This window comes from Ovis canadensis, chromosome X (genome assembly GCF_042477335.2).
Source record: "Ovis canadensis isolate MfBH-ARS-UI-01 breed Bighorn chromosome X, ARS-UI_OviCan_v2, whole genome shotgun sequence".
NCBI classification, from domain to species: domain Eukaryota; kingdom Metazoa; phylum Chordata; class Mammalia; order Artiodactyla; family Bovidae; genus Ovis; species Ovis canadensis.
In genome coordinates, this window is record NC_091727.1 from 125,644,051 (window position 1) to 125,666,765 (window position 22,715).

Here is a 22,715-nt window from a genome sequence, read left to right on the forward strand (position 1 = left end):
GCATTGTGGAAACTCCCCTGATTGAACTCATCTCACTCTGTAGAAGACAGTGGGTTATTTACAAGGCGTATCCTGCCACGTTCCCTTTCCTGCTACGAGGATATTTTATCATCTCTCCAGATTTCACACCAGGGTCAGTCTCACTTGGCTCTGTTTCCTTTGTGTCTGCAGATCTCAAATTGTCAGGGAACATCTTGTCAGGAAAAGGCCAGATGGGCAGACAGGGAAGTGATCCAGCCCCTGAGGAAATAAAGTGCTCAACCTGTCTGCACTCCCTTGGGGCACCGGAGAGAGGGGCCAGACAGACAGGGACACAAGAGGAGGTTCCTCCAACTTCACTCAGAGCTGCAGAAACCTGGGCCACATGAGCACTTTTGGAGTGTAGGGAGCAGGAAATTCCAATTTCCATGTTGTGAGCTAACAGGATGAAATCTGATACCACCCTCCCTATGCTCTGGAAATGAACTCAGTCCTCTCTTTGAATTGGGGTCTCGGAGCCACAGAACCTCATAATGCAATTTTCACTCCCCAGGCCCTTGTAAGAGGCAAAGTGAAATACTGGTGATACGTGGTCTAATTAAGGGCTCAAACTGAAGGGAGCTCTCACTAGATTTACATTTTGATTCCTGAGAGATGTTTTTTTCTGGCGATCACGTGGCAAACAGATTTTAGACAAAAGCAATTCAGAGTCATTTTGGCATCCTCAACGCCTAGCAATGTTTGATACGTGGTGCTTAGTAAATGTGTCTTTATAGAGTAAGCCTGACTTCTGGCATTAACCTCTCCTTATCGATTTGGAATATAAGCACAGATGCCATCCCTTCCATGGTCTCTGAATTGATTATGCCCCGGGGGCCTGGAAAATATCTAAATAAAACAGACAGGAAGAGTCAAGCATTGTTAGCCAGGGAACCATGCTTCTGATTGTTCTGAGAGCTGATTCTGGGGTAAAATCTAGTTGGCTTCCTCTTCTCAGCCTTGGCCCTTAGCCCAGTGGTTTTGACCCACAGCTGTGTCTCTGGACTGATTACTTTCTACAGTCTTATTGGGTTTCCTGATTGCTCTCCCTGTTCCCTGTCCCATGAGCTGAACATTAGTCCACAGATGTCAGGGGAAGAGACTTGGCTTTTACTGTCTAATTGCTTTAGTTGTGATAAGTTAGAGTATAGTTCTGGCTTAAGGAGTCCCAAGTCAACTTACCTAGAAAAGGAGCAGTCAGAGAGCAAGGTCAAGTTCTAAAGGCCAGGGTTGAAATCCACAGGCCAGGGAGCTGAGAACAGAATAGAGACAACTCACTGGATTTAAGTTTGGAAACATAGGATAGGTTATGAAGATTCATTTCATGGCATTATGCTAATTATGTATTCAATCAATGGTTCCCAACCCAGGGACAATTTTGCTAGGGGCCATTTAATAATGTCTAAACATATTTTTGATTGCCACAACTGTGGGAGTGCTGCTATCATTTAGTAGATAGTGGTTGAGGATGCTGCTAGACATCCTACAATGCACAAGACAGCCCTGCACAGCAGAAAATTATCCAACGCAGATGACTGTATTAGAGGCACAGGATACAGATTATAGATCACAACTATATGAAATATTAAAAAGATACTGGATCGCTTATCAGTCTTTTGAATAAGATCAAGAGTAGTATCTTCTCTTATCAGTTTAATACCTGATATGTCCTCTATCTGAGGACAGTATATTAAATGGATTTTTGGAGCAGGGAGTTGCTCCATCCACTCCAAGCATCAGCCTGGCATTTCAGTACTTCCAGGAATGGTGCATCCTCTCCGGGGACAGTCTGCCAGTCTTTAACATAACTATGTTGCTTTTAAATTTTAAATTGATTTTTAATTACATAAATAATATTGATACATTGTGCTGGTAAAATATTACAGTATTAAAGATAAAACTGTGAAGATGCCTTTGACCAATCTGGTTTCTTCCACCTCAGACCCCTTCCCAGAGATCACCAGTTTTGTGGCTACAACTTTTCAGAGCTTTATCTATACTTTTATACATATATTGTGTGTAACTATGGAAATATATCTACTGTGTCATTGGTTTTTACAGATTCATAGTATTCTATAGTTTATCCATTTCCCTACTGAAAAAACATTTAGTTTGCTTCCAGTCTGGGGTTATTATGACAAATGCTGCATTGTACATGCTTCCTTGAACATGCTTGCCAGGGTTTCCAAAAGGGTATAAAAATTGCTGGGTTATGGAAAAAACACACATTTAAAGTTTTATCAGTTACAAGCAATTGCCTTTCAGAGAGCCAACAAATTTAATTTCCTGAAAACCTCACTAACACTTGATATTTTTTGGGTTCAAACCTGAATGAAACTTTTGGCCATCCCGACAGTTTGTTTTTCATGTTTGCCAATCAGATAGTTGAGAAATAGTGTAATTCTTTTGTTTTAGTTTTAAGTTGGATTTCCTTGGTTACTGCTGAGATGGAGCATCTTCCTCATGTATTTGTTGAATCTATCATATATTCTCCTCAGTGATGTTCACATCCCTTGCTCACTTTTATAAGACCTTTCCAATAGTTTTTTTTAAAAAACAGAAGAGAGCAGGATCAAGTTGCACAAAAACACAGAAATCAGTCTACCGAGTGTCTTGTCTGTCCTTTCTCCCTAACACAGATCCAGACCAAAATGACCCCTTTTTGCCATTACTGAGAACTCAAGAGCATAGCTATATTAGGAAACAAATTAGCAAAGCCCATTCTCACCCCAGTTCTGTGTTTCCCTGGACTGTGAGCCTTTGCTATGCCAGCATCTTGACACTGAGTAGCCAGCAGGTACTGCCAGTCAGATTCGCTCCAGTCAAATACAAATCTGATATGTGATGAAGCATAAAGGAGCATGAAAGGCAGCGTGTGAACTGAATGTTATCTGCTGCCCGTGCAAATGGCAATTAGGACCATTAAATTTCAGTTAATCTTCATTAAGAACATCTGTTGTCTAGCCCACATGAGAAAACCAAAGATGGGGTGGGGTGATTGTGACCACTCCCAATAAGTAGTTGTATCAACGAGTTTCCTGCCCACCCTCAGGCATAAACTGAAAGAAATGTGGCAAGGAAAAGCAGGAAAAGTATAACATCTGATATATACTGACTAAGGAATAAAATTAGATGTACAGCATCTTCAAAACTCTTGAGTATTATTTGAAACCAGAGTGCTTGTAAGCTATGGCCCTTGTGGCGAAGAAGATGAATGATTAGTCCTAGTGAATTTCAAGATCACCAAATGAGGGTTCCAGAGTCTCAGCCAAAACTGGCTCTTGAGTGGTCCTCTTTGCTCTTTTGGTTGCTCTATCCCATACACCCTCCTACTCTGTCCACTGGGGTCCTGATCTTTGCCAGGGGACTGTGAATACAAACCACTTCAAATCACCACTACCAACATGTTGCTTGGCTGCCATCCTTCTGTCTCACATGTACATGGCATCTTCTGCCTTATCAGTCTCCCAGTTGGCTTGTATCTGTGATGGAGCAGATGTTCTCACCAGTTCCAAAGAGGTATTAGGGGAAGGGGAAGGACTTCTGCACCTTTGTCTGAGTTTAGGCAGGTTAAGTTCTTCCTTACCGTCAACTACTATGGTGATGGTCTTCTTTTCTAAGTCAGTGGCAGGGGATGGGGGAGTCAGATAAGAAGGTAGATAGGTAGACAAGTAGTGTAAATTATGTTCCTTTGTATAGGCGTCATGTAGCTCACCTTGGTAGCCTTACCACAGTTGTAATTTTCCATTTGTTTGGGTGGCCATTTAATCAATATGTTTGCCCTCCCAGCATGTAAGTAACATGAGTGCCCAAACCCATGTCTGTTTTTGTTCATCAGTGTACCCCGGCACTTGGCAGGCATCTACCACATAGGTGCTAAAGATAATTTTTTGACTTAAAAAGCCAAAAAGTTGTGATTCAGATGTTTTTAAAATGAAGAAAAGCCAGGTATTCAGGCAGGAGTATATGAAGAGGCAGGGGCTTCCCTGGTGGCCCAGATAGTAAAGAATCCGCCTGCAAATTGGGAGACCTGGGTTTGATCCCTGAGTCAGGAAGACCCCCTGGAGAAGGGAATAGCTACCCAGTCCAGTATTCTTGCCTGGAAAATCCCATGGACAAAGGAGCCTGGTGGGCTACAATCCATGGAGTCACAAAAAGTCAGACATGACTGAGGAACTAAACATGAACACATACGTGGGAAGAGGCATTTTTCAAAGGTAGGGCATCTTACCATCTCTCTACTCGCATCCCAGGGAGACATCTCACCCTGTGAGTCTGCCTTTGTATAAGGTTGTCCCTTGCCACAGTCTGGAGAAGGAAATGGCAACCCACTCCAGTACTCTTGCCTGGAAAATCCCATGGATGGAGGAGTCTAGTAGGCTACAGTCCATGAGGTTGCAAAGAGTTGGACATGACCGAGCAAGTTCACTTCACTCACTTCATACTTTATCACTGGAGAAGGAAATAGCAATCCACTCCAGTATTCTTGCCTGGAAAATCCCGTGGACAGAGGAGCCTGGAGGGCTGTGGTCCATGGGGTCTCAGAGAATCGGACACAACTGATGTGACTAAGCACGTACGCACTTGCCACAGTCATCCCCTAACTTGTCAATAGTGCTTTCATCTAGGAAGGTTGTGAGTGATCTTGAATGAAGCCTACCTTTGATAGTTTACTATTTTCCTGTGATCTCAACGCCACTGTCTTCTCCACAACAAATCTCATTAGCAGGCACAAGCCTATCTTGCTCCTTGGGGCCTGAGGGTAAAATTGTGCCTGCAAGTTGTATAGCTGAGATGGCCAGTGGAGGTAGGGACTGAATACCCCAGGGAACTATATTTACATTAAAATTGAAGCAAGGACATACCAGTACATTTCTTGTATCATAATTATTCCTAAAATCTGCCAAAATATCACTCAGTGTCTCTCAAAGAGAATTGACTCAGAAGGAGAAAAGGATGAAAGGTAATGCAGATGCTGGAAATGGAACAAAGATGGCATTTTGAACAAACTTTGACTCAAACTTTGATTCTAGAGAATTCTTATGAAGTAGTGATGCTTTCTCCACCTCTTCTCAACCATTCCATTTTACCTCTTCAAACCCTGCTCTTTTTCCACAATCCTTTTCTTGACCTCTTATCTATTACTGTGAATTCTTGCAAGGCCTTTCTTATGTTTCTGTCCCATTGACAGAAAAAAGAAGATTCTAACTGAATCCCTAGCCTTTCCCATATGACCCAGGATCCTGATACAGAAATGAAGAGCAAGCTGAAATCATGAATGTTTTTACCACAGCACCTCCACGGTTGGCTACTGACTGGAATACCTCTTTTTCATAAAACCCAGAGATTTCCAGGGAGACCATTGCTAATCCCTTAAACTCAAGACGTAGATAAAGCAGTTGGCTTGGTTATCACTAATTTCATTTTTATGCTCATGTTTGCCATCATTCACTGAGGGACAAAAACAAGTCAGATATGATAAGGGTAAACCCTGGATTAGCATTGTGTATTGTAGCTGTAAATTTTGCTGTAAATGAAAGGTACAAATGATTTGAAATCAGTTATAGAGGAAACAAGAAGCTACAAATGAACCTTTGATGGAAAATAACTTGTTTATTTCCTTAGCTGGGTATTTGGGATTGGTTTATGTTTCACATTTTAAAAGGAGATAGTTCCCAATGGACCTGAAGATTGGGTTTATAATAACAGTTTAAGAGCTTAGCTGAAATTAATAAAACCAAACTTCAAAAGGTATAGAAATAAAAGCAAGAGTTTGAAGTCTAGCTATTTTAAAGATACTGACAATTTCCCCTCTTAGAAGCATGAAACTTTTTAGGGCCAAAGACTTTACTCATCACCCACTTTCATTTTCCATGCAAAACAAAACCTCTTCTTATTGTAAGTTATCTTTTAAACTTTGAACATCTCCCAAGCAAGAAACTCATTGCTTTTCATTGTCTAAAAAAAACACATAATATGTTAGCTCATTATCATTTCTGGGTGATTGAAGCAACCCTAAAGCATAAATAGAATTTTGTATTTATTTATGTATTTTTTTGTAGAAAATGAAATTAAAATATTTTAATTTTGGCAAAATCAAATTTATTATTGTTTCTATTTTATGGCTACTGTGTTTTGGGTCTTGTTGAAGAAGGCCTTCTTTACCCAAAGATGATAAAAAGTATTCTTCTATATTTTCTTCAAACATTTTTTTTCTTTTATGTTCATCTTTTTTGTGTATTTTTGGTGTAAGCTGGGAGGAAGGGTCTACCTTTTTTCAAATAGATAGGCAAGGTCTCAATCAAATTTATGAAATAATTACTTGTTTCTTTATTGATAAGAAATTTCATCTTAACTATCAATTCATCTATAAGTTCCATTTATATACTAATTTCTCTGTTCCTGTCCTAATATTACCCTATTTCAAATAGTATAGTCTATTTTGACATCTGATATTATAAGTCCCCACTTCTTGGGAGTTACCCCCCAGTATCATTTGCTATCCTTGTACATTTTATCTTCTATATGAACTTTAGAATTGGTTTGTCAATTTTCATAAATGTTCTATTGAGACTTTTATTTGCATTGCTTTGAATTTTATATCTATATTTAGGGAGATTTGAAATGTTTAAAACCTATTTTTAAATGAAAATCTCTTATTTTATTCAATAAAGACTTTATAGTTTTCAACCCAAGTAAGTCCAATGCATTTCTGAAATTTATTCTTTGTTGTTGTTCTGTTACTAAGTAGGTGATACCATCCAACCATCTCATCCTCTGATATCAAGGTATCTTATAATTTTGCTTGCTTTTGTGAGTGGAATGCTTTTATTATAACTGTTTATAAATGACTATTCCTGGAGTCCAGAAAACTATTATTTTTGTAAATTGATCTTGTTTGTGGCCACCTTGCTGAACTCTCATTCTGGAGCAAATGGTTTGTAGTTAATTTTCTGAGTAGACAATCATACAGTATGAAAACAGTGATAATTTTTTCTCTTATTTTGTAAAATTTATTCCTCATTTTCTACTCTTATTGTAATCTCATTATTTTGTAAAGCTACATGTTTAAAAGTTGCTTCTCATAAGTCAAAATCTCTTCTGAAATTTTTTTGTCCAATAGTTCCAGTTCAATTTTTTAGAACTAAACAGAATAAGATAATTCCTTCTTCTATAGGATAACCACCCAAATATTTGAGTATGTTTATCATACTCTCTACATCTTCAGTTTTCCAAGAAGAGCAACTCAATTATTTTCAATATATACACCTTTCCCACCCTGAGTCATCTTTCCTTAATTGCACTCCATTTTGTAAATGTCCCTCTTAAAGCATAATGTCGAAATTGGAAGAGAGTTCAGATATTGTCTGACCCTTGCAGAACATAGAGAAGCTATGCATTGCAATGTTAAAGCTAAATGCTTTATTTATTTATTTATTGCAATGGAATCCTTTTATAAATGAAGTCTTAGCCAGAACCCTAATCCTTAAAACAGCTAACTGTGAAGTTTCTCTTTGTTGAAACAAAAGGAGGGTGAGAGGTTATAGAACCTTTATCATTTCAACTTCCTTCTTGTTTCCCAAGTAGCCAGCCCAAGGAGATTCCTGAGAGTCTGAAGAACATTTGAAACCATGAATTGAGTCCACCTTCTTCAGAGACGATGTGGACTAGAGAAGAGAAATGACTCACTAAGGCCACACAGTTACTTAGCAAAACTGATAGAACTAAACTTTAGGTCTCTTAACTTCCATTCCATAGATCTTTTAATGATGTCATACTATTCCTCACTATTAGCCATCCCCCACTGTAATGACTCATATTAACCTTAAGATCAACTAAAATCCTAGGGCCACTGTTAAATCCATTTTGTTCCATCTTATACTGTTGAATTTGGAGATTTAAACATGGAACTTTATTAAATGCCTTAAATATACTCTCTCTTAGAACTCAAAGGAGTGTTAGAAATCCTTTGTTTTGGCCCATCAGTCCTGCCTTTAAACTTTTTTCTAAATCTTGATTCTGTCATCCAACATCAATCTGTTTTGGCAAGGCCCTTGACATAAGACTTTAACTCGTACTGATATTCAACCCCCAGTTCTTCAATTTACCAACAAATACATAACCAAGACTTAACTTCAAAAACTTCAGACTCACATTTTATTTTTGTGGCATTTCTCCTCCCTTACCTGGAGAATTCCTATTCATCTATTGAGACCCATTTCAATTGCTACCTCCTCTGTGAAGTGTTGGGGCTTACCAGGTGGCTCAGCACTAAAGAATCTGCCTGCAATGCAAGAGACACAGGAAATGTGGGTTCAATCCCTGGGTGGGGAAGATCCTCTGGAGGAGGAAATAGCAACCCACTTACGGTATTCTTGCCAGGAAAATCCCATGGACAGAGGAGCCTCATGGGCTACAGTCCACGGGGTCATGAAGAATTGACATGACTGAGGGGCTGAGCACTGTAAAATGTTACTATGTCCAAATTCCTCCTCCTTTAAGCAGTGTTGACAGGCCCCATTTCTATACAGTATAATTATATTAAATAACATACTTCCTCTGCTATTTTATGAATTCCTTCAGGTCTTATATATTCTTTGCATCCCCAGGACCTGAGTCTGGGTCAGCAGGTGGACTGTGGTGACTATCTACTGAGGAAGACTGTGAGGTTGGGTAGGAACTCAGTGCAAGAGTGTTGTGAGGCATGAGCCATGAGCTCAGGAGGCAATGTTTTGCCAGCCCTGGCCCAGGGCATAGTCAGTATTCAAGTATGTTTTTAAATGTATTTTTGCATCCACACCCTGAGATGCCTACTTTATCAAAAGAAAAGTAAAGTGGGCATAGCTTGTGTCAACCTCTGTTTGTGTCTACTATCATAATTTCTCTTGAGTATTCATAAACAATATTCTAATAACCCTTTTAAGATATTTTTTCTTTTGGGTACCAACATCAAGTTAATTATTGGTTTGTATTTTCTGAGATATACTTCTTGCCCTTTTCAAAAACTAGGACAACATTTTCTCGTCTTTAGTCTTCTGGCGCCTCTTCCATTTTCCAAGAACTTTCCAGGTGGTGGTGACTCATTTGGAGAAAATGGCCCTTTTCACTCGGACCTTTCAACAGCATTGTTTGTAATGGTCAGGGGCCATGACTAGGAGAGCTGTTTCTTGGAAAATGTCTATTTGAATTGGGCAAATCAGAGGCTGAAGTCAGGATGGCCAATAAATGTGTTATTGACAGAGGCCTGGCCTAGAAAGACAGCCAAGTCTAGGGAGGCAGTTTTCTCTGAACATTGGCCCAGCAAGCATTTCAGATGGCTCTTCCTGTCTCTCTTCCCTTCCCCTTCTCTTGGCTCTGTGTTCTCCTCTTGCTCTAGTTTGTCTCCTCTGAGCTGAATTTGGATGGCTAAAGTGTAACCTCAGCACAAAAATGACCAGAAAAATGCACATCTGCCCTTGAGTTCCAGATGAGGACCTAGGTCAGTGACTGTTAGTGACAGAGAAAATAAACAAAACAGTTGCAAGAAATTGCAGATATTACGTTAATAATAGACACACTGCAGCTGTATATATGTGAAAAAGAATATCAGCTATGTATATACACACAAAAAGTACGGTAAAATGATGATTCATTAGAATACTAAAAGCAACAGATTTTTTCTGAACCTACCATGTGCCCAGTCCTGTGCTAGACACTGAGAGAAGACAAGGAAATGATCTTAAAGATATTGCAGTAATTTTGTAAAATCTTTTGCCTTAATAAGTCTTCCCTCGTAGCTCAGTTGGTAAAGAATCTGCCTGCAATGCAAGAGACCTGGGTTCGACTCAGAAAGACCCCATGGAGAAGGAAATGGCAATGCACTCCAGTATTCTTGCCTGGAGAATCTCAAGGACAGAGAAGCCTGGTGGGAGCCTGGTCCATGGCATTGCAAGAGTCGGATACGACTTAGGGACTAAACCACCACCTTAATAAGAGAGTGGCAAATAGCCAAAATCCGGTGTTCAGGCTTTTTTTTTTTTTTTTAAGAAGGCTTTTCTTGAACAAGATTGGAACCAAAATGCAAGTGAATTTTTAAAAAGGCTAACCTTCAATGACCGGAAAATGAAATTCATCTAAACTCTCTGTTCCAACTATGAATTAGTTAAATGACCCTTGATCTGTGTACACACAAAGAAAATGACATTGCTGTGACTGCAGCTTGTCTCCCCACCCAGCACTGCGATTGCTTTGCAGAAGCTGCAGCATGTCTGATTTTTATTGGGACTGGGAAATCTTATCATGCAGGTTCAGCCCAGCTCAGGTTCTTGTCCCTGTCAGTGTGAATCTTACTACTTATTTGGTCCGAGGTACAGTGAGAAGTGGGCCTTCAGCCCTCTAAGGGGCTGTGCCCTGTTGCTATAAACCACTGAAAGCCCGATTCCTGATCCCAGCAGCTCATGCAAGGGACAAATGTAAACAGAAGCTGCTTTGCTCTCAGTGGAAAGGTTTGAGTTGATCTCCTTCCAGGCGATCACACGGGCTGCCATTTTATACAGTCTATTTCTGTCTTCCTGTACACATCCCTCAATTTGCATTCCTGCTTAAACTTGCCACTAGTCCTGCCTCTCTGTGTGGGAGGTGGAATGGATTTGAAGAAGGGAAAAGAAAAGCCTTTTTGTGAGGAGGGGGAGAATACAGGACTTTCACCGGCTGTTCCTCCTGGATATCTTGAGAGAAGCATTTTGTCTCCTGGCTTCCTTGAGGGTTGTCATAGAAGCACTCATTTAGCATGGGTATAAGCCTTACTTCTTTATGCATTTGACTTTTGGCTGAGTTTGAACCGATTTGGCTCATTAAAAAAATGGTGATTTGTGTAATGGGAAGGTGAATGGCAAGAAAAAGGTGGAAACAACTTTAAAGATGGTTTACATGAAGAGAGTGTTTCAAGGGACCATCAAAAGCCCTCAAATATCTTTCAGCAGATTTTAAGGAGTATGAATTGTCTACTATTAGAGCTTTATTCCTAAGGGTTCAGTTATGGTCTTCTCTAGGCGTTACCTCCAAGGCTGGGTGGGATGCACTATTAAGCTATGAACACTCTAGCATGATTTAGCTTATCAGAAATTTGCAGGCAACTGATCCTTTCCCAGCAACCAGTCGGCGTTCCTTGCCAGTACATTTGACTTGGATGATGTCCCCCATTCTTAAGGGAACTAATTTAATTGTGTAAATTCGCAATCTTAACAGACTCAAAAAGCAATTGGTTTGAGTAAAAACTTGGAATGGCTATGCAGTTTAAATGCTTGTATAAACAAGGTCCAGAAGTCAATTTTTCAGGCCATTAAATGTAGGTCAGATGCAAGAAGAAAACTAAATTGTGACAGAAGGGACTCAACCCAAAAATGTCTACCAGACTAGCAGCTCCTTGAGGATGGGAGCTGTGTCTGTTGCTTTCTGTATCCCTGACAGTTACCATGCTGGCTGCCTTCTCACAAGCATTCAGTGAGTGCTATTCAGGAAGTAAACACAGTCAGAACAAAGAACAATTTTTTGATGGAAGAGTTGATTCTGGAATGTATTGCCAAATAATTTTGGGGAGTCCTGTATTGCAGAGATTTTATGAAAGAAGGTAGTTACTACTATGCACAGAATGTGAAAGTGAAGTGCTCTGTGTTTCCCTGAGTCAATAAATTATTTTCTTCACAAAAAAAGGGCAGAGAAAGACAATGGATTTTCCTTCTAGTTCTTGAGTGCTATGAAATAGGGTGAAGATAGTTCGTATCGGGTGTCTCTTTTTGTCTGTCTCTCTCTGTTTTTTGTTTCTTTGCCAAAACCTAATTTACTTTACCAGCTTTTCTTTTTCTAAATTTTCTTTTTATTAAACTACAGTTGATTTACCATGTTGTGTTAAATTTTGCCAACTTTTCTTGGCCCTACCTTATTTCCCCTTAGGTCACACAGCTTTTGCAAAATAATTATAATAATTTGCATTCATATAGCATTAGTGCTTTTCAAGGCATTTTCATACACACTTTCTCTTTTTGTTCTGAATTTGAAAAAAAAAAACACTATGAAGCAGTCAAAGTAGTATTAGTTCCATTTTTCAGATGAGGAATCTGTGGTATAGAGTATGTAGGTGACGGTCATGATCACATTGCAATGTGTGACTGAACCAAAACTAGAAGTAAATCCCTTGGTGCAATATCACTCCAAGTCTCAAAATTCAGGAATGGAGGTTTGTTAGGAAAACAGCAGATAGTGCTACTGTCTTCATGGTTATAATCCTCATACTTTTTATATTGTTTCAAATTCCTTCTTTATACTCCTTTCTAGGCCTATGAGCCTGACATTTGAGAAATTACCAAATCAGACATTATAGCAACTGTAAGGTATCAATTTATCCTCAGCTTTTTTCCCTTTAAATATGAAGTGCACACTTAAATACATTTCAAACAACATTGGGTAGGACCTCTTTCTGTCTCTGCTTAAGCCAGCTGACATAGAAGTCTTCTGAAATGTATTGCCCCAGAGTATATCTTCTCTTTCTCTTACAGCTTTCTTTGACAGTTATGGCAAGAGGACCTCTTGCTGATATTTCATTGAGTCTTTTCCTTCCTGGAGTTGGCAACTTTCTCACACAGATTCAAGAGGCAGCAGGTCTAGTGTAATTACCAGCCCAAACCCTATTTGGTGTCCCGGAATGGAATGAGTAAGGCAGTGTTGTACTGGAACCATGGATGAAGCTGGACCTCAGAGCCTGTGAAGGATGCCAGGACTAGAAGAGCCAAGAACTTTGCAAAAACCAGAGGTCTAGGCAGGCTGTGAGTCATTAACCAAAAAAAAACAGTTAGGAACTAGGAAATAAGCTTCTTACTGGGGTTAAAGCAAGGCCAAGTGTCAAAAACTCTAAACAGCAATGAACAATGGTAACAACAACAATACCACCCTAGAAAATGAGATAAATTCGGCTTTCACCCAGAAGCCTGCTAAAATTGAACTGATTTTAGGGAGTGGCCAGCCTGAGATCCATAGCTGGGAGTAAGGAAGCCATCTTTACAGGTGGGGAGTGGAGAGTGTGGTGGTCACAGGAAAGGTGCTACCTTGACTGTCAAGAAATGTCCTAGAGTATGGTTTCTCAACCCTGGTACTATTGACATGTTTGGTGCAGGGATAGTTCTTCTGTTGTGTGGAGTTGTTCTGTGCATTGTTGGATATTTAGCAGCATCTCTGACCTCTACCCACTAGATGTCAGTAGCATCCATCCAACCTGTCACAACCAAAAATGTCTCCAGATAATGTCCTTGGGGAGTTAGGAGATAAAATGGCCCTTGGTTGAGAACCACTGCTCTCGAAGCTATGGATTGTGAAAGCTTTTTGGTCTGAAGCCTTCTAGGGTCCACAGACTTCTAAATTATCTTCAGAGCAGGAAATCTAAGGTAGCAGGTCTAAGGATCTGTTGGGAAGTTAATCCCAACACATGTTCTTTCACATCCAGTGCCAGGCTCAATCTCTCCCATTAGGCACTATTGCAGTTCCTAAGAATATTGAGCCCTCAGAATTTTCTTAAAATCCTACTTAATTGCAAACTGAAGGGTAGATTTCCTCATGGTTTTCATTCCTGGTTTACATGCAAATTGGGACAAATGTGAAAATACTTCTTGCAAATGAGTTCTAAAAAACATGTTAAGTTCCTGTATTCATTTTGCCTTGAACTTAATTTCTTCATTTCCATTTCTTTTTACTTTCATTCAACCATATCATTTACAGTGGAAGTATATAACTGATGAGGTGGAACACCCAGAGGCTAGGAATAAAGGAGAGAGGCTAGAGAACTTTGACTGGGGTCATTTGGTAAGAACTAGGTCTAAGAACCTCTGTTCTGGGAAATATTTGCAAAGAATATTGTACTCGCTTCTCTGTCTTCCAACTCAGCCTATTTTCTTACCACTTTTTTTTTTAAAGAGTAAGGAAGAAGTCTATGCACTGTTTTTCCTCATTTTTGCTCATGTGGTGGATTTTCATGTCTGTCAGAAGAGTCCTCTGAAGGCCTGTCAGAACAGTTTTGTGGACAGGGTATAGTGGAAATGACCTTGGACCAGGAGTCCAAACCTAGGTTCTAGTCTCTTTCCCTCTTTATAGATATTTGATTTTACAAATCACCTTCCCTTGGCTGAACCTCAGTTTCCTCACATGTAAAATAGAACTACCCGTTTGCCTCCATGGTAACTATATGGTTCCAAAGAGACAATGGGATGGAAAGCAGTATGCAACATGGAAGAGCTTTTACAAATGCAAAATTATATTAGTATTATCACTTAATTATAGTTCACACATCTTCAGTTATCCTTCCCCAAGTGTCACAGTGCCCACCAGATAGATGTCATAGTCAAGGCTATAATAACAGTTCTTTTCTCTTACCTGCAGCAGCAGACCTACTCTCTAGGCCTTCCTCTCCAGATCTACTCTCTCCTTTCTACCCTATTCCACCCTGCTCTGTGCCCTGGGAGGCTGCCCCATATCAACAGACTCCCTTGTCTCCAAAATTCCAGTTGTGTTTGGTCAATGGGAAACATTGGCAAGGAAAAGAGCAGTGAGGTTAGGCTGTTTATTCCCTGGTACCCTGCCAGCAAGGGTGCTGGTCATCCCTTCACTGAAGGTCACAGCTCCTATCAGGAAGCTCTCTTTGTATAATTGTCATGTTCTCTCCTGGGTTCTGGTATCTATTACCTCTCCTCTATCTTTCAGCTCTAAAGGTGGTAATGGATCCCATTATTACTAGTCCTGAGATACTTCAGCATGTCCTATGGTTTCTTTATACCCTGCCCATACTTTTGTAATCCGTTGCCTTTATTAAACTCTATCTGCTCTGATTATGTCATGTGTGTGTTTGTTTGTTTTTACTAATATCCTGACTGATATACCCCCAATCTCTTTCTTTACTTCTCCCCTGACTTTTTATTGTAGTAAAATATATACTTATAAAGGATTGAACATTATAGAAGAAAATGCAATAGGTTTCTGGTTGTTAGTATTCTGTGCAGCCATGTGGAGAGTTAGCTCCTAAGTCACCACCTCTGAGCATCTATAATCAAGCTATCTGTTCCCTAACAATTGCACCATGCATTCTCTTTGTCTTATTCACAACCAACTACAGAGGAACATTTAGAGGCCACAAGTCTCGTGCCTACACTCTCCCACAAAGTTTGTATCCTTGCTAAATTCCAGCATCCTGGGAGGCAACTGTCTGATGCTTACTCCAGACTATGGTTTGCTGTAAATCAGCTTGCACCCCTTTGCTTCCCTTGGACTAAGTTTGCAGAGAATGAGCTTATATCCTTTTGCTTCCCTTGGACTGGAGTCTCAGGAAGCCTGGGAAGGGGGGTACAGTTAAGCCTCTGGGATTCCATGACAGCTGCCAGCATTCTGGCCCTGATGTCTCTGCTTATTAACCGTGTCCAACCTGGAATGTTTTGTAGACTGTCAGAGCTAGAAGATACCTCAGAAATCAACTAGTCCAGAGGTTCTAAACTTAAGGTCTATAGATTGGCCACAGGGAAATCCTTAAACTCCCTACATTATGTGCAAAATTAGCTATTTCTGTACACACATGTATTTTTCTGGGAGGAAAATTCATAGTTTTAATCAAATTTCTCAAAAAGGCTTATAACAGAAAGAAAGATAGACCACAAATGGCTCTAGAACAGCATGCTCACCTTATAGGAGAAGAAACTGAGGCCCAGAGAGATAGCAACTTATTGGAGATTTCAAGTTGAGTCTAAGCTTTAACCTTAGAACCAAGGTGGAGATTACGTATGGCTCAGGAAACTCAAACAGGGACTCTGTATCAACCTAGAGGGGTGGGATGGGAAGGGAGATGGGAGGGAGGTTCAAAAGGGAGAGGATTATATGTGTACCTATGGCTGATTCATGTTGCAGTTTGACAAAAAACAGCAAAATTCTGTAAAACAATTATCCTTCAATAAAAAATAAATTTAAAAAATGCAAACCCTTCCTTCCTCTACTTAATTCCAAAGCCATATTCCCATTCTACTTTGTGCCCAGTAGACACCAGATAACTGTTAACATGCAACTGATAATTGCAGTGGGCCCTATAAGTACACTTGCTTCTCTTAATTGACCCTACTGAACAGAATCTGGTGCTGTGTGGGGCTCAGGGCCAACCTGAGAGCTTAGTGGTGCCAAGGGATCAGGCAGGGTTTTTCCATCCCAGTTCCCTCTGATGAATGGAGTTCTGTCTCGTCCCTGTTTCTCGGAGCCAACTTGTCCCCAGGGCCCTGTGGAGGGGCAGGTGTCGGTCTTGGGCATGGACTCAGAAGCCCAACTCCAGAGCCTCTGCAGCTGTTCTCATCCCTGTGAGGCCCCAAGTGGGAGCTGACACAGAGACTCTTGGAAAATGGCAAAGAAAAGCTAAGGGAAAAACACCCTTTAGCACTGAGGGGTTGCCAGGCTTCCAGGGGATCTGGCACAGCCTTGCTCAGGTTATTAAATCACACTAGCGCCTGGTAAAACAGAGGATAAAGTCTTATTCCTTCCCATGCCCTCTTCTATGGCTCTCCTTCCCAGGTCACATGTCTTTTTCATACTATCCAGGATCCCCTACTGTATTTCCTTACCTGTGTCTCCCCATGTAGGAAATGAGTACCTTTGCCGTCTAGCTTAGATACCCAGTGTAGCAGAATAAAAGCAATCTGGAGTTCTAGTATCAGCTCTGTAACTAACTAGCAATGTGATCTTGTTCAAGTTGCTTAATCCTGATGGGCTTTCATGCTTCATTAATAAAACATGAGGCTGATGAACCAAATGAAGTAATGGAGGTGATATCACTTGACAAATGCAATATACCAAAAGATGTGTGGGGTCATTATGACCTCTCACCACTCAAAGAAAAATTATTTTGAAAGTTGAAAAGAATAACCCTGAGGGCTAATAGCCCAGCAGAGATCTAGCTGCCTAGATTTCAGTCTAACTGGGTTTTCCGGGGGGAAATTCTAGAATAAGTGGGATGAAAAGTCACCATTGGCTTTGAGTCCAAGACCAGTGGAAGGAGTCAGTTGACAGAAGTGTGATTTATTCCTAGAGTTTCACATGATACTTTACTTCCTAGACACCTGTGAGAAGAGCTTCTAAGGACTAGTCACTCTTCACCAGGAAAAGAAGAGAGATCCAATCAGATCTGGTGCTGGAGGATAAGAGGGAGTCAACCTTAATATGACTTGCCATAGGAGTAGTTAAACTAGCTTGCAGAGAATTTCCAGAGGGTGGCGCAAGATAGTGGGAAGAGACTATCAATCCCTCCCTGCACAATCAGCCAGTCCACACTGTTTCCTAAGGTGTGTCGTGCTTTGCTCAGTCATGTCCCACTCTTTGCAACCCCATGGACTGTAGCCCACCAGGCTCCTCTGCCCATGGGATATCCCAGGCAAGAGTACTGGAGTGGGTTGCCATGCCCTCCTCCAAGGGAGTTTCCTGATCCAGGGATCGAACTCGAGCCTCCTATGTCTCCTGCATTGGCAGGTGGATTCTTTACCACTGAGCCACCAAGGAAACCCTAAGGTACCACAAGGCAAATCATGGTCAGTGCCTTCAAGAACTTTTCAAGTATCTTTCAGGGAACTCGTCTCAATACTCTGTAATGACTTATATGGGGGAAGAATCTAAAAAAAAAAAAAAAAGAGTGGATCCATGTATATGTATAACTGACTCACTTTGCTATCCAGCTGAAACTAACACAACATTGTAAATCAACTATACTTCAATAATTTTTTAAATGAAAAAAAATATGCATGAATAAAACTTCTTGAAAAAAAGAAAAGAAATGCATGCTTTGACGGTTGAAAGGGAGAGAAAAGGTAAAACCCATAGGGTAACTAAGGCACTTAAAGAAATGGTCTTTAGTCGGGGAGGGCATTGACATTGTGTTTCTTAATGCATATAATTAGAACACAAATAGATCTAGAATTTAGTAAACAAGTCAATCTTTTATCTCTTACGATTTTCTCTAATAAGTGGTGCTAATGGTCACTAGTAGTCTAGAATCACCTTATTATACTCTAATATCCTTAATTATGACACTAAGTTTTAATTATCATGGTTCTTAGACTTTTCCTACTCTTGTTATTACAAGATATTACAACAGTATTTTTTAAAATATTTGACACTTTAAACTTAGTGGAGATACAACAGTGAACAAGACAGATGAGGCTCTACTCACTTAGATCTTATATTGTGATGCTGGTGGTGGTGGTTCTCTTAGACTGGTACATAAGGAAGACTTCACAATTGAACAGGTAAAATTTGATTTCTGCTTCTGCAATATGGCAGACTAAGTATTCCACAAATCTTCCTGCTACAACTAAATCCTGGATAAATTAGAGAAAAATTTTTCTTTACATTTCTCTCTTTTTGACAGCTTTATTGATATATAATCTATATAATATATAACTCATTTAAAGTAAATTCAATAGTTTTTATATACTATATGATTAATGTTTTTAATTCTGGTAAAATGTATATTATAAAAATTTATCATGTAACCACTTCATATGTACAGTTTAGTGGCATTAGTTATATTCACAGTGTTGTTCAATCATCACTACTACCTAGTTCAAGAATTTTTTTCATCACCCAAATAGAAACTCTATTACCTTTAAGCAATAACTCCCCAATCCCATTTCTCCTAGCCTGTAGTAACCTCCAATCTATTTTGTGTCTCAATGATGTTGTCTTTTCTATATATATCACCTAAGTAGAATTAAATATAATATTTGTCCTTTTGTGTCTAGTTTATTTCATTTAGCATAATGTTTACAAAGTCCAATCTGCATGCATCAAAACTGCATTTTTTGTGGCTGAATTGTATGAATACATCAATACAGTACAACTCTATTGTATGTATATGCCACATTTTGTTTATACATTCATCTGTTGGATATTTATTTCTACGTTTTGGAAATTGTGAATAATGCTATAATGGACATTACATACAAGTTTATACTGAGTTACTATCATTTTTTTGATATATATACCTAAAAGTAGAATTGCTGGGCCTTATGGTGAACATTAACATTTTAGCAATCAATTAACTAAAATGGACTGGAATGGATGAATTTAATTCAGATGACCATTATATCTACTACTGTGGGCAAGAATCTTGTAGAAGAACTGGAGTAGCCCTCATAGTCAACAAAAGAGTCTGACATGCAGTACTTGGGTGCAATCTCGAAAACAGTAGGATGATCTCTGTTTGTTTCCAATCACAGTAATCGAAGTCTATACCCAACCACTAATGCTGAAGAAGCTGAAGTTGAATGGGTCTATGATGATCTACAAAACTTTCTAGAACTAACACAAAGAATGATGTCCTTTTCATCATAGGGGACTGAAAAGCAAAAGTAGGAAGTCAAGAGATACCTGGAGTAACAGGTACATTTGGCCTTGGAGTCAAAATGAAGTGGGGCAAAGGCTAACAGAGTTTTCCCAAGAGGGCACACTGATCATACAAACACCCTTTTCCCAGAGACGACTCTACACGTGCACATCACCTGATGGTAATACCAAAATAAGACTGATTATATTATTTTCAGTTAAAGATGGAGAAGCTCTATACAGTCAACAAAAACAAGACCAGCAGCTAGAGCTGACTGTGGCTCAGATCATGAACTCCTTATTGCGAAATTCAGACTTAAATTGAAGAAAGTAGGGAAAACCACTAGACCATTCAGGTATGGCCTAAATCAAATCTATTATGATTATACAGTGATAGTGACAAGTAGATTCAAGGGATTAGATCTGACAGACAGCGTGCCTGAAGAACAATGTGCGAACATATGTAACATTGTACAGGAGGCAGTCAAGATCATCCCCAAGAAAAAAATGCAAAAAGGCAAAATGGTTGTCTGAGGAGGCTTTACAAATATCTGAGAAAAGAAGAGAAGCTAAAGGCAAAGGGAAAAAGGAAAGCTATACCTATCTGAGGGCGGAGTTTCAAAGAATAGCAAGAAGAAATAAGAAAGCCTTTCTAAGTGATCAATGCAAAGAAATAGAGGAAAACAATAGAATGGGAAAGACTAGAGATCTCTTAAAGAAAATTAGAGATAACCAAAGGAACATTTCATGCAAAAATGGGCACAATAAAGGACAGAAACAGTATGGATCTAACAAAAGCAGAAGATATTAAGAAGAGGTGGCAATAATACACAGAAGAACTGTACAGAAAAAATCTTAATGACCCAGATAACCATGATGGTGTGATCACTCACCTAGAGCCAGACATCTTGGAGCATAAAGTCAAGTGGGCCTTAGGAAGCATCACTATGAACAAAGAAAGCTAGTGGAAGTGATGGAATTCCACCTGAGCTATTTCAAATCCTAAAAGATGATGCTGTTAAAGTGCTGCACTCAATATGCCAGCAAATTTGGAAAACTCAGCAGTGGCCACAGGACTGGAAAAGGTCAGTTTTCATTCCAATCCCAAAGCAAGACAATGCCAAAGAACGCTCAAACTGCCACACAATTGCACTCATCTCACACACTAGCAAAGTAATGCTCAAAATTCACCAAGCCAGTCTTCAACAGTGTGTAAACCATGAACTTCCAGATGTTCAAGCTGGATTTAGAAAATGCAGAGGAACCAGAGATCAAATTGCCAACATCTGTTGGATCATAGAAAAGGCAAGAGAATTCCAGAAAAACATTTATTTCTGCTTTATCGACTATGCCAAAACCTTTGACTATGTGGATCACAACAAACTATGGAAAATTCTTCAAGAGATGGGAAGGGAATACCAGACCACCTCACCTGCCTCCTGAGAAATCTGTATGCAGGTCAAGAAGCAACAGTTAGAACTAGATATGGAACAACGGAGCCATTCCAAATTGGGAAAGGAGTATGTCAAGGCTCTATATTGTCACCCTGCTTATTTAACTTATATGCAGAATACATCATGCAAAATGCCGGGCTGGATGAAGCACAAGCTAGAATCAAGATTTCCAGGAGAAATATCAATAATCTCAGATATGCAGATGAAACCATCCCTATGGCAAAAAGCAAAGAGCTTCTTGATGAAGGTGAAAGAGGAGAATGAAAAAGCTGGCTTAAAACTCAACATTCAAAAAACTAAGATCATGGCATTTGGTCCCATCACTTCATGGCAAATAGACAGGGAAACAATGGAAACAATGACAGAAGTTTATTTTCTTGGGCCCCAAACTCACCGCAGATGGTGACCACAGCCATGAAATTAAAAGACGCTTGCTCCTTGGAAGAAAAGCTATGACCAACCTAGACAGCATATTAAAAAGCAGAGACGTTACTTTGCTGACAAAGGTCCATATAGTCAAAGCTATGGTTTTTCCAGTCGTCATTTCTGGATGTGAGAGTTGGACTATAAAGAAGGCTGAGCACTGAAGAATTGATGCTTTTGAACTGTGGTGTTGGAGGAGACTCTTGAGAGTCCCTTGGACAGCAAGGAGATCAAACCAATCAATCCTAATGGAAATCAATCCTAGTGTAAATCAATCCTGAATATTCATTGCAAAGATTGATGCTGGAGCTGAAGCTCCAATACTTTGGCTACCTGATGTGAAGAGCCGACTCATTGGAAAAGACCCTGATGCTGGGAAGGATTGAAGGCAAGAGGAAAAGGGGACAACAGAGGACGAGATGGTTGAATGGCATCACTGACTCGATGGAAATGAGTTTGAGCCAACTCCAGGAGATAGTGAAGGACCGGAAAGCCTGGTGTGCTGCAATCCATGGGGTCACAGAGTCAGACACGACTGAGTGACTGAACTGAACTGTGGTTCATAATTCATATTGTGATTCATAATAAGAAATGAATCTTTGGTTTTTGTCCCTGTTTTTTTTTTTTTTTCAAGGAGCTCTAAAAATTCTTGGAATTTTCCAAATGGTGAGAGCTATAAGGATGTTTCTATTATGTCAATGAGGTGACTTTTTGAAAGCAACTGAGGTTGGGGGCTGGTTGCTAGGAGAATCAGTCATGTGATTAAGGGGTTGGAATTTTCAGTCCCACACCCAGACCTCTTGGGAGGGGAGAGGGACTGGGGAATGAAAGGATATCCAATTACCAATGATTTAATTAATCATGCCTATGTAATCAAGCCTCCATGAACACCCAAAAGAGAGGGTTTGGAGAGCTTCTGGGTTGGTGAACACATGGACAGCAAGGGAGATTGACACCTTCAGAGAAAGCATGGATACCCCATGCCCTTTCTCCATACCTTGCCCTAAACATCTCTTCCATCTGGCTGTTTCTGAGATATATTCTTTTATTATAAACTGGTGATCTAGTAAGTAAATAATTTCTTGAGCTCTCTGAGCCACTCTAGCAAATTAAACACAAGGAAGGTCTTGGGAACCTCTGATTTATAGTCAAACATTTAGAAGTACCCATGACCACCTGGACTTGTGATTGGCATAGGAAATGGAGGAGTTGGGAGCAGACTTGTGGCACTGAGCCCTTAACCTGTAGGATCTGTTACTATGTCTGGGTAGTAGGTAGTGTGAGAATTGAGTTGAATTGTAGAGCACCCAGCTGGTGTCCAAGAGTTGTTTGTTAGTGTGGAAAACCACCCCGTCCCTGCCAACACACACACACACAGACACACACAACAAACACACACACTTTAGGATTGATGACTGGTGTCAGTGAAGTGGGATTTGCTAAAAGAGCCCTGGC

General features: G+C 39.9%; 1 protein-coding gene and 1 pseudogene across 6 annotated transcripts in view; both read left to right on the plus strand.

Annotated features, from left to right (window-relative positions):
- DCX (doublecortin) overlaps positions 1 to 22,715 on the plus strand; it is a 391,029-nt gene that overhangs the window by 327,194 nt on the left and 41,120 nt on the right. The window lies entirely within an intron of this gene.
- LOC138931284 (U2 spliceosomal RNA) lies at positions 1,619 to 1,796 on the plus strand (annotated as a pseudogene).